General features: G+C 44.2%; 1 protein-coding gene across 1 annotated transcript in view; it reads right to left on the reverse strand.

Moving 5' to 3' along the window:
- KCNIP1 (potassium voltage-gated channel interacting protein 1) overlaps positions 1–13,426 on the reverse strand; it is a 485,674-nt gene that overhangs the window by 209,446 nt on the left and 262,802 nt on the right. The gene's annotated exons all lie outside the window — the stretch shown is intronic.

Raw genomic sequence — 13,426 nt, forward strand, 5'->3', positions numbered from 1 at the left:
TACCTCTTGGGTCATGTACGCTTCTTCCTTATCTAAAAGGGTGCCAGTTGAATTAAATCATCCCGTGATGCTGGTTCTCGCGGGGAGTTCAAGGGCTTAGTTAGCACCTGTGAGGTGGAGACAATTTAACAATTTAGGGCATTTTTTCTTAATGGGCCGGGGATTCCTCCGTCTGGGACCAAGTGGGCGTATTAATCACTGGTATCACCAGTACCAGTCAAGGGCAGCCTGAGGCCCTGGAGGTCTGTTAGTCTGTTGTTCTTTGTTGTCTGGTTTCAGCCCATTCAGTGTCAGTCTGGCTCTTGCTCCGGAGCATCAAAGACTTGTGCTAGGAGATAAGCACATCTGCGCTCTCGGGCATTCCAAGACAGGGCCGTTCCTTTTAACTCTTTCGTGCCTGAAGCACCTGAGGAAAGCAAGATGGAGTATAGCAAAAGGTGGGGGCGGGGGCTCTGTCTGGCTACACCTGCCAAATTCAATGGAACAGTAAGGGACTGCTCGCTAGAAATCAAAGTGGCAGAATGATGTCCTAAAGATTCAAGAACAGAGAAGAGTCAACCACTCACACTTCCTAACAAACATAAATAAAAGCCTGATTAACGTACCTTGTACATTAATATACACAGTACACTGGTAAATCTACAAGGGGAGTGGCCCTGTGTAATTCCACAGAAATTGGAATTCTACCCAATGCAGCTGTGAAAAGGACCAACTTTCCAGCTTTTCCCCCACCCCAGTTCTCTCAGAAATCCCTCCCCTGAATTTACTTGCTCGGGTAATCCAAGGGAACTACACCTGTTAGAACCATGGGAGCCCTTCCACTACTGGATTACCAGCTACTGCCCTTGGGTTCATGGCATCGCTCTCCATTTATCACTGCTGTAACAGAGCAGAATCAGGCCCATTTAAATATGCACATTTACACCGTACTGATCTCAATCTATTTGCACCAGAACTGGCTGAATGACTGATTTTTTTGTTATTATCTGGTGTATGAGCCTTTATAGTCTGAGCTAAAATCCAGCTGACTCCAGTGTTGGAAAATAAATAAATTAAAAAATTTAAGAAAATTGTTCAGGCTGAAACAAATCTAAAAATAGCAGCGTTTGCGTGACCTGAGAAACAATAGGTTTTGGTCAAATGAAATCTCACTCTACATAATGGTAATATGTTCATGGCTACAAGAAGATGTCATTGGGCCAAGGACAATGCATGAGGTGGCTGGTGCACTCACTAGGAACTGAGGACTCTAATTCGAGTCGCTACTCTAGCGACATTTTATTTAGAAAGAGTGGAACAGCTTCAACAGCAGAGATTGAGAGACCATGGAAGACCCCTTAAATCAGTGGGCGACCCAAGTTCAAAGCCTCTCTTCACTGCCAGCAGAGTGGGGAATTCAAGGCAGGTCTCCCACGTGCCAGGGGAAGACCCTAATCACTGAACTAAAGGCTGTTGGGAAGACCCTCTAATTTGTTTTAGACAAATTTCTGTCACATTGACACATGCTTTTGGCAAACAACCCATCTGTCAAAAATCCTCACGTGGTACTAATTGGCACAGAGTATGTTGTGCCCACGTATAACGTAATTGTGTGTCTATTCACCTGAGGCACCTCTGCCAACATACATCAGGCTTTATGTGCTTGGGGCAGAATGGCAGGCTGTGCGTAATAGTGGGTTCTTTTTCTTTTTTTTTCGGACTTTGCTGGAGTGCAGTCTCTTTCTACGGCATTAATACACTTTACAGTCATCTCACATCATGCAAAGACGGTAGTAGCTACAGACAACTCATTATACCATATATATATTTGATACAATATTACACCCTGCAGGGAGTAGATTGTGAGATATTTAGATTCTAGCTACTAAATTCTTCCAGGCTCATTGAATTACTGCTGTTATCCCATTAAATTCCCGTCTGATAAGAGGTGGCGGCAGCTGCTGCTGCTCACCAATGAGCACGCTCAGCGTGGAGCAGGATCCTGGCTCTGTGCTGGATCAGCTACATGAAATCAGCCTGAGAGGAACCCTGCTTGCTAAGACTTCATATTTTACGTAATTATGAAAAAGGGTGTGAAAACAGTGATTTGGTGAGACTCTCAAGATAGGACGCAGAGGGCCAGTTAAAGGACAGCAGGATCTGCTGTGTTAGACCTGCCATTTAACAGTGCATAGAGATTTTTGGAGCAAGGAGCCCTAAGTTGAGAGTGCCTCTGATTTGTTCTTATTTTATTTTATGCACAGATTGCTCACTCCTCAGCACTCACCCAACTGACATAACCGTGATTGCACTGTACAGGAGGTGGGCAGCTGCAATAAAGCATACTTGGCACTCCTCCACTTACAGCATCTGTGACCCACACCAGCTCTGTCTGGGCCACCCCAGCATGCAAATGAAGGGTGGAGGTGGTCCAGAATGCACACCCGATGCATGTAGTCCTTGGTGGAGAGATAGACACCGCCCTTCCACACCAGTCACATAGAAGCAGGGGGTGGGGGGCCTTGCCCGTGGAGAATTCCAACTCCTCTGGTGCCCATCACGTTTTGGTACACAAAGCCCAATGGCTGAAGCTAGAGAAGGTAGCTTAACCTCGGCAAATTTTCAAAGTGCTGAGCTCTATTATAACACCAATTTGTTTAGCGAACTGGTGGCAGAAACTTTTGCCAGTGCTTTTTAACATGCCTGAGCAGCCAGGGAAGAGCTGCGGGGGTTGGATTTGATATAAATGTTTCCTAGGTTTTCTGAACAGGCTTTAAAACTTCAGGATGATTTTTTACACTCTGCTCATTATTCTCTGGACTAAGCCAAATAAATCAAAGCCCGACTCAAGGGAAATTTCTCTCAGTAAGGACCTCAAAAAATCTAGTGAGTTACAGCCACTGGTTCTCTCTCACCAAACTGCACAAAGTCATGCTCTTTGAATACACAGAGACAGCATGGCTAAGTGGAATGAACATAGGACTGTGAACCAGTAGCTCTCAAATTTTTATCAGCTCTGCCAATAAAACGGTGGGTGTGTCCATACTGTAAATAAAAACCCATAGCTGGCCCATATTAGCTGAAGGGGGCTAAGGGGCTTGGGCTAAAGAGCTGCTTGATTGCACCTCAGGCATGCAGACTTATCTGAAAGCCTGGGCTCTAGGACTGCATGATGTGGGGGAGAATCCCAGAGACAGGGCTCTAGCCCAAGCCTGAACATCTACAATGCAATTAAACAATTCCTTAGCCAGAGCCTGAATGAGCTGGCCCAATAGAGAATATTTAATTGCAGTGTAGCTATAGCCTAAATGGCTTAGACTTTTATGCTCAAAGTTGCCTGTAACTTCAGGAGCTTCACCTAACACTACAGGTTGAATCTCTCTCATTTGGCACCCTCAGGACCTGACTGGTGCCAAACGAGAGAATTCGCCGGACCACGGGAGGTCAATATTGTCTAACAGCATTACCAACACTTCCACTGTTTACTGGGCTCTTAGAAGACATTTAGAGGTAAATTACAGCTAAATAACAGCACAGAACCCTGACAGCCAGGGCTAGCGGCTGCAAACAAACTTTATGGGACCACGGGAAACTTGGCCACACTCAGGATAAATGGTCATAGGGCTAACTAAAATCTTGCCAGATTACGGATGTTGCTGGATGAGAGACTTCCAGATTAGAGAGGTTCAACCTGTACTAACGAGACAAATCCACAGAAGCACAGAGCACCCACAGCTCCCAAAAGCATCAGCTGCAGTTGGGACCACCCAGTTGTTCTGAATCTCAGAAGTAAAACAGTTGCAATGGTTGAAAATCCCCCCAGAAACGGCACACAAAAAGTCCATGGCCACTTGTGGAAAAGTTTCCCTTAACTTTTGAAAAGCAACTTCATTTGAGCAGAAATGGATCATTGTTCGACAGAGTTCTCCACCTGCTTATATCAATGGCAAATATGAGCTTCTGCTTCCAATTTCCTAATATGAACATATGTTCAGGATAATACTTACCCATTGCAATGGATGGTGCTAATGAGAGAGAAATATTTCCCATATTTGCATATTGAAATTTCAGTGCATACATTTCTGCTGCCCAGTGTATTAGATATACATTACATTCTTGCTTAATTATAGGTGTTCACAGAGTTTTGTTTTTCTCTATTTTCCCTTGATGAAGGGCTACTGGCATACCTCAGCTCCAAGCCCTTCATAAATTTTACTATGTCTTAACTCCAAAAAGTCAAACATATGGGACTAGATTTCTGTACCTTTACACGTGGTGAGTAGCAGCTTTTTCTACAGAAATCCCATTCACCTGAATTGGGACTAGGAATAGAAATCTCAGTAGCTTGTCCATTAGAACAGCTACAACAGCATCAGTATGATACGTACCAATCCAGTACACAAGCTTTGGAAGCCAATTCACTGTAACAGATTTTAATATCCTCTGCTGCACAACATGAAAATGTGGTGCAACATCTTACTTAAACAGCCTCGGTCCATATTATCTCTAAGATATTACATTGATAAAAGGCATATTAAAACCACAGAAATACAAGGTATGCACACATGTGCATGAAGGGGTAGGTACTTCCACCCCCATCTGAAGAAGTACAGTGTGTAGGTTCATAAAAATTCATCTTTATGCCATGAAATTAAGATCAATACTGTATTTAGGTTCAAATTAATTATTTTTCCAGAAGACTCTGATAATCTAAATTTACCTTATGCCATTTCCAACATAATACACAAAATAACTCTGATTTACTGTCAAACACACATTCTGAAATAATCTGCTTCAGAAAACAATCTCATTCAACTCTGTTTTCCCCTAAGAAATACAAATGTGCAAAGGAGACACCCCTTAAAAATTAATGGCACCCAATGCACAACTCCCCACTGTCAACATCAGCATTTCTTGAAACTATCTGAAGTGCTCAGACATGAGGACCATGTACCCTCTGAAATGCCAACAAATCAGGGGCATTTTCTTCTTAAACTTCCATTGATTTTCATTTCTAACCAAGATGAAAACTTCTGCTTTTTGTATTTATTCAGACCACTAAGACATTCAGAAAATATGTGTTCAAACACAATAATTTCTAGCAGAAGCTGCTTGCTGAAGCTGGACAGTACTAACCATATATCAGAGAAGTTGTATAATTCTATCCTATCGTAAAAAACTGAAAGTCTTTTAAAGGCTGATGAAAGGCAAGACAATTGTCTCTCTCTCTAAGCAGTAAGCCTCTTTGGTTGCATCTTATTTTACCAGACGTTGTAATGCTCAGCTGATAAATCAAGTAGTTGTTATCATCTACACTTACCTCTCATTTTGTTAAGCATCTATGAGGTCAGGAAAAAAATGTTCAAAAAATAAGTAAGAATGAGAATCAGGTTTGCACATTAGCACTGGTAAGTAAAGCACACAATCCCTGACACAGCTGTACAGCTGTTCTCCTCCCAGTAAAGTACTTGCTGCTATTTCCTGGAAACCTTGTACTAAACTTTGTCAAGTAGTTCCTGGGGGCTACCAGCTTTATCTTTTGCAGACTGTGATGAGCTCTGAAGCAAGAAAGAATAATTGTTGAATATCAGTGGTTAGCGGAAGGTTATTTTAATACCCGCGTACTTGTAGCGCACCATGAAAAATGGCCCGAAAGTTCCCATAAGAAGCAGCCGCTCCAAAGTATATCAAATTCAGGGACACTTAAGACTTCACTGTAAATCTACTTCTTCCTTTAAAACTGAAGCACTCTCCACTGCCATATTTTGATCTAAAAATGCACCGTACAAACTTCAGCTTCCTTCCTTTCTCGGTTTAATGTTTCTGAATGAATGACATTGTTTGTAAAACTGACTGAAGAAACTAGAAGTAGAGCATTTTTCACAGCCAGTCCTTTGCAAGTATTTTCCACAAAGCATATTTACATTGCAATCAGCAAAGTATTCTCCTGCAACATTCATGAGGCTACATATCAAGACTGAGAAGAGATGTTAATGATAAACATTCTGAAATAAACGGCAAAGATGTGACAAAGGAGTTTTTTGATATAGAAAAGTGCTTCCAAATAACCTCTGTGTTTTCTACAGTACCGGAAACTTTAGATGATATCTAAACATAAATAATGCTTCAAAAATTAGAACAAATGAGAAGTTATAATAATAAACTGACTACAGTGAAAAACTTCATCTTAGACAGAGCTCCAGTATACAATTTACAGTTTACTAAAATCCTACAGATCAGTACAGAAGTTCTTGAAACCAGCTTAATTATAGACAGATAATTGCCAAAGATTACTTGTGCATCAAACTCTCCATAAAATCAGAGCTGCATTATGGTGTGGAGATGTACAAAATACCTTATATATTTTGTTTATCTAAAGAGAGTATCTTAAGTTATTGGAGCTTCAGTTCAGTTTATCTGCTACCCAAAACACTGCATACACACAGCTTCAAGTAGAATGCTCTGCAGCAAATGGTTTGCTGAGCCAAATAATTTTGTATTTCTTAATGTCCTACCTTCATAACTGCCTTCTAGGAGACCCAGGTGCTCAAGTGCTTTCACAAATGCAACAATTATCACCAGTACCACAATCATTTCAAGTCCCTCCAAGTTCATCTTGAAAAATTATTCACACGAAAGCATCTTTTCTCAGGGAGCCTCCTTACTTCTGAGTTAGACTTTAATTAAAAAGCCCTTGTAGTCCAAGATATGCCAGAGAACCAGAGAAATAGAGCGCAAAAGAACTCCTGCATATTGCCACCATAAAACATTTCTGTTGACAGCAAAATGAACACAAGGAATGCAAGGAAGTCATATCTTACTATGTCTGCATCACTTGCCTGCATGGATACAGATGTTTCAGTCTCTAAGGCAACAGAATATACAGTAGCCACTTGGTATAGCATCTTCCCTCAGCATAAGCCAAAATTCACCAAATCTTTTTTTAATGTTTGGCTAAATCTGATGCTTTCCCCTCCCCAGACTAAATTACAGACACAGACTCTCTCACTCTGTAGAGTCTAGTAACAAGCAAACATGATTTGTCTGATGCCGAAAGGAAAGTTTAAGAAATGCAAAGCAATAGCAGGCGAACAAAACAAGCCACCACATCGTTGACACATGAACCCATCTGCATTTAATCAGTGGGGCTTAATAACATGTTGACTGACTTCTCTGCCCTGGTGTCCGTGTATTGTATGTTGTATATGTAACCCAGAGGCACTGGGAGCACTAAAATCTGTTCTATAGTTTTAGTGAAGAGCAGAAGAGCTGACAGCCACCGTGGGCCCCAGAGCAAGGTGTGTGTGTGCGCGTGGGGGGTCAGCTCTGGACCCCGGAAGGGACAGGGTCAACAGTGGAAGCAGTGGGGCCAAGGGCATTCAGCTCTCAGTGCTGCCTGGACCACAGTGCTGGGGCCCACTCCATTCCCTCACAGCATAAGTAGCAGCAGTGGTGGCTGAAGCTCCAGGTCCCTTTGAAACACCACTTGCCTCAGGGCAACTGCCCTTTTTGCTGCCCTCTCCCTCACCAGCAGGCCTGAGTAACAGCCAGCTGCCTTTTTCCCTCATTTAGTAATGGCACATGGCTTTAGCCTCTAAGGTGACAGGTTCAATCCCACATGCTGGCAATCCAGGTCCTTACACAAAGTAGAATCTACCAGTAACAGAGAGGGAGCCGTGATAGTCTATATACTACCGAAACAAAAAAGCAGTCAAGTAGCACACTATCTGAGCCCCAGCCTGGATTATTCCATTTACTTCCCAAAATCTACAAACCTGGAAACCCTGGACGCCATATCATTTCGGCCATTGGCACCCTCACCACCAGACTATCCAGTTACGTCGACTCCCTCCTCAAACCCTATGCCACCAACACTCCCAGCTACTTGCGAGATACCACTGACTTCCTAAGGAAATTACAAAACATTGGAAAAGTTCCTGACAATGCCATCCTTGCCATTATGGATGTAGAGGTTCTGTACACTAATATCCCACATAAAGACGGATTACAAGCAATCAGGAATACCATCCCTGATGTCAACACAGCCAATCTGGTGTCTGACCTCTGCAACTTTGTTCTCACCCACAATTATTTCTGATTTGGGGATAATTTATACCTCCAGATTAGTGGAGCTGCTATGGGCACCCGCGTGGCCCCACAATATGCTAATATATTTATGGCTGACCTGGAACAATGATTCCTCAGCTCTCGTCCCCTATTACCCCTCCTCTACTTAAGATACATTGATGACATCTTTATGATTTGGACCCATGGTACAGAGACTCTAGAAGAATTCCACAGAGACTTTAACAATCTGCACCCCACCATCAACTTATGCCTCGATTACTCCACGCAAGAGATACATTTCCTGGACGCTACGGGACAAATCAAGGATGGCCCGATCAGTACCACACTGTACCAGAAAGCCACTGATCGCTATACTTACCTACACCCTTCTAGCTTCCATCCTGCACACAAAACTAGATCCATTGTTTACAGTCAAGCCCTTAGGTACAATCGCATTTGCTCTGATCCAACTGACAGAGACCAAAAACTACACGATCTCTACCAAATATTCATAAACTTGAATTACCCATCAGAAGAAATAGAAAAACAAAATCGACAGGGCCAGATGAATACCCAGAGAACAGCTACTGCAAGATAGGCCCAAAAGAGCCAAGAACAGAACGCCCCGGTCATCACCTACAGCCTCCAACTCAAACCACAGCAATGAATTATTAAAGACTTACAACCTATCCTTAATCAGGATGCCACACTCCAGAAGGCCCTAGGTGACAGGCCTATTCTTTCCTACAGACAACCTCCCAACCTTATGAGGATTCTAACCAATAGCCACAGTCTATACTGCAGGAATACCAGTCCTGGGACTTTTCCTTGCAACAAAGCCCGCTGCCAGCTTTATCTACAAATCTATTCTGGCAATACCATCACTGGACCTAACCAGGTTATTCACAGAATCCTGGGCACATTCTCATGCTCCTCAACTAACATCATATGCCATCATGTGCCAACAATGCCCAGATGCTTTGTATATTGGACAGACTTTAAACTCTCTCAGACAAAGAGTTAATGGGCACAAAACAGACATCAAAACATTCCTGATCCACAAACCAGTTAGTCTACATTTTAACGGAGTGGGCCATTCTATTAATGACTTAAGAGTTTGTGGCTTATTGAAGAAGAATTTTCAGTCTGCTTTAGAAAGAGAAACTGCTGAACTCTCTTTTATATTCAAATTCGACACATTAACACGTGGTTTGAACCAGGATGCAAATTTTCTGGGACATTATGGCTACGTCTACACGTGAAGCCTACATCGAAATAGCTTATTTCGATGTAGCAACATCGAAATAGGCTATTTCAATGAGTAACGTCTACACGTCCTCCAGGGCTCGCAACGTCGATGTTCAACTTCGACGTTGCACAGCACCACATCGAAATAGGCGCTGCGAGGGAACGTCTACACGCCAAAGTAGCATACATCGAAATAAGGGTGCCAGGCACAGCTGCAGACATGGTCACAGGGTGGACTCAACAGCAAGCCGCTCCCTTAAAGGGCCCCTCCCAGACACAGTTGCACTAAACAACACAAGATACACAGAGCCGACAACTGGTTGCAGACCCTGTGCCTGCAGCATGGATCCCCAGCTGCTGCAGCAGCAGCCAGAAGCCCTGGGCTAAGGGCTGCTGCCCATGGTGACCATACAGCCCCACAGGGGTTGGAGACAGAGAGTCTCTCAACCCCTCAGCTGATGGCTGCCATGGTGGACCCCGCTATTTCGAAGTTGCGGGACGCGCAACAACTACACGGTCCCTACTTCGACGTTGAACGTCGAAGTAGGGCGCTATTCCCATCCCCTCATGGGGTTAGCGGCTTCGACGTCTCGCCGCCTAACATCGAAGTTAACTTCGAAATAGCGCGCGACACATGTAGCCGTGACGGGCGCTATTTCGAAGTTAGTGCCGCTACTTTGAAGTAGCGTGCACGTGTAGACACGGCTTATAGGGGCTGTTTGGGATACTTGGCTTAATCTAATTCTTGACCCCCTCCCCATCCCTCTGCTCACTGATTTGCTCACTTTGATAATTTTTTTCTGATTTGTCAACTTTAATTACTGTTTTTGGTTCTCTGTGCCTTAAATATTGAGTCTATTCTGGTATGGCTATGGTCTGAAGAAGTGGGTCTGTCCCACGAAAACTCACCTAATAAATTATTTTGTTAGTCTTTCAAGTGCTACTTGACTGCTTTTTGTTTTGATAGAATCTACCAGCTAGTAGTAGGGAGTGATTTACAAATGAAGCACAGTGTTAAAGTTTGAAGATTAGTCAAACAGCATACATTTTTGCTATGTATTGCACACACAGATGGCAGGATAATGACACTTAGTTTACTGCAGCTCCTCTTTCATGACAGGTGCCAAGGGAGGACAGGCAAACAATAGCATCAAGTACAACATACGCTTATTGGCACGGCTGCAGGCAGCCTGCTTTTCAGCACACGGAAACCACTTTGGGAAAGTGCTCACAACCGGCTTCCCAAGTGTGCGGCACCCACTGCTTAGAGAAGACTTTCAGAAGAGCTGTGCTCCCGTTTGGACACCTGTATAAACAGAGTTGTCCCCAGACACATGTGGAATACACAGCTGTGTAGGGCACCACTAAGTTTGGGGCACCATGTTGCTCCCCTATACTGCACCTGTGTATGCTTAGCACAGCTAGAGGACAATGGTGTCTCAAGCAGCCCCCATCCTCTGGCCTCTACTCTGGCCTGACTCCCAGCCCAATCTCCCAGCTACTCAGCCTCCAGTTCTGTCTCAGCCCCAGCAGCCAAATCTCCCAGTCTCTCACCCCTGCTCTGACAGCTCCCTTGGCTCTGGTGGTCATGATGACCTGGAATCCTGCTCCACCTCTCAGCCTGCAGCTCTGGTTATAGGCACTGCTTCCCTTCCACCAGCTCTGACAACTTAGGTGGGCCAGTGGTGCGGTCTTGGCATCACTGAGGGCTGGCTACGCCAGCCCCACCACTTCCCTCTGAGGCCCTGCCCCTTCCAGGGGCATGGAGCCCCACCACAAACACACATTTCCTGGGGGGTGACACTGGAAGCAGTTGGCCCTGCTGGCATTGGAGGGTTTTGGGCAGGCTGTCTGTGCAGAGAGGATGATGGTCATTTTCAGGGACTCGATAAGGGGACCAATTCTGTTCCCAATTGAGTGAGACTTTTGCCATTGACAGATGGAGCAGGAGGCAGAAGGAATGTTTGCAAAGCTGGAGCTTGTTTTCCTTACTTAGTTTTCATAGTGTCTGTGTTGGGCTAACGGTGTGGTGGTGAATGTCTCTTTTTGTTACCAATGTGAATGAAGTGCCTTGTCCCATGTGATTTCTCAGATACGCTGAGCAATTGGTTATATTTCTAAACCACTATTTTGTTATCAATATGCAAAATATCTTAAGTATGTACCGCTTCCCTGTTTTTCATTACAATATGTCGGCGTCCCGTATTAATGCTAATCATTTTCCCTTGAAAAATCGCACTTGGAGCGTCTCAAAGCTGTTTACCAATATTGGTGACATGATAAATAGTCTCAGGGGGTGCACACAAACGGTACAAAAAGTATTACAGCCACGTAGGGTACAGGAGTACATTCAGTCAGAACTGCACAGCTGCATTCTACAGTATGTAGCAAAAATGACTACTCTATTGGATGGAAATTCATGGCAGAAATTAGATAGCTGGTATAAAATGCCTAATGTTAGCATTGAACCAACACCATAAGGTTAAATCCTCTTTTCATTTAAAAGGTAAGATCAGCTGGATAAGTCATGACCTCTGTGGGCATGGGGTATTCCAATGAGGCCAAAGCAGACCTGGTCTGCGGTGGCCCAGGGTGTACTGTGGTGAGGGCCTTTCAGTCTAGCCGGAGCAGCCCAGGTCCATGGAGTATGCCTCAGGCACAGGGTGATCCAGTCTGCTCCAGCAGCCCCTGCTATGGTATGTGTGTGTGAGGGGCGGGGCGGGGCAGGGCGGGGGGCATTCCAGCCCAGCAAGGCTGGAGCTGGCCCCTGACCATGCCCCTGTTTAATCAGTTAACCAATTAACTAACTGAACAGAATTTTACATCCCTAATTCCAGGCAAATAAAAATATGTTCTAGAAGCAAAATATCCAGTTCACTCAGATTCCTGGGCCTCGTTGTCCATTCTGGCTTAGCTACATTCAGTACAGGGAGTGAGGGAATGGGTATAATTGGCTTTATATGGCTCCCCATGTTGGGAGCTCATGCAGCCTTTTCTGTCTTCCAAAGTAGGTTTGTACCAGTGGGCAAATCATCTGGCTTTATATCTCCTTTGGCTGCCTGCTAACATGAAGTGCCATAGGGCAATGAGAAATCAAGTCCTCTGTGTTCACCACCAAATGCACAACAAAATTCCTGGATGTGTAATATGCCCAGAAATCAGACCTCAATTGCTGCTTAATTACCATCAAGTGCTAGCACCTTGGCAAACTGTTTTCACAGCATAAAGGAGGACACACAAGAACAACAAACAATGGGAACAGGGAGACTACAGACACTGGGCCAAAAGCACAGATAACACATAAAGTTCCTCTCCAGCCAGCCTTCCTGAGAACTATTTGCACATGCTGTATTGATGTAGAAAAGAGGTGAAGGGCTGCTTCCCCCTGTGTTTAAACAGTGGGAGCAAATCAGCAGACAATGGAGAAATGCAGCATTTGGTTTCTGGCTTGTGAGTCTGCCTGAGAACCTGGGAGAGTCAAAGGAAGAGAGTTGCCTCCTGGGGTAGGGAAGAAGTACAGGGACAGAGAATTCTGCCATGAGGGTTGACTAGGTGCTATTTTTTTTTAATCAGGACGTCTGTACCTTTTTACCAATATACTAACAAAGAAAATAGCCTGAGTCATCTATTTCTCCTCCACAAGGGAAACTGAGCTAGGAGGACCCCCAAAACCTGCCACAGCTCAGCAGCTGGAGAACACTTACCATCTGCATAGTTGCTGCCCCTGAAAGACTTCATCTGGACTTCTGTCCCTCCATGTGACCCACTGTATGACAAAGATACTCTCTTCCCCATGGAGCTCATGAATGGTGTGTCTACACTAGGAACTAAGAAGATAACTTCAAAGATAGGCACTAAATCGAAGTAGCCAGTAGGGAGTCTACACACATTTTATATTACTTCAAAGTTAACTCTGAAGTAGGGAGCCCAACTTTGAAGTCCTTACTCCATTCCTGGGACTGGAGTGCCCTACCTTTGAAGTTTAACTTTGAATTACGGTGTGTGTAGACACTCAGCTTCGAAGCTGCTTACTTTGAAGTTGTACTTCAAAGTAAGCAACTTCAAAGTTATTTTTGTAGTGTAGACACAGCCAAAGTGTGGCAAATTATTCCAGGTGAAGTCCACATTGGAA

This window comes from Carettochelys insculpta, chromosome 15 (genome assembly GCF_033958435.1).
Source record: "Carettochelys insculpta isolate YL-2023 chromosome 15, ASM3395843v1, whole genome shotgun sequence".
Taxonomy (NCBI): Eukaryota; Metazoa; Chordata; order Testudines; family Carettochelyidae; genus Carettochelys; species Carettochelys insculpta.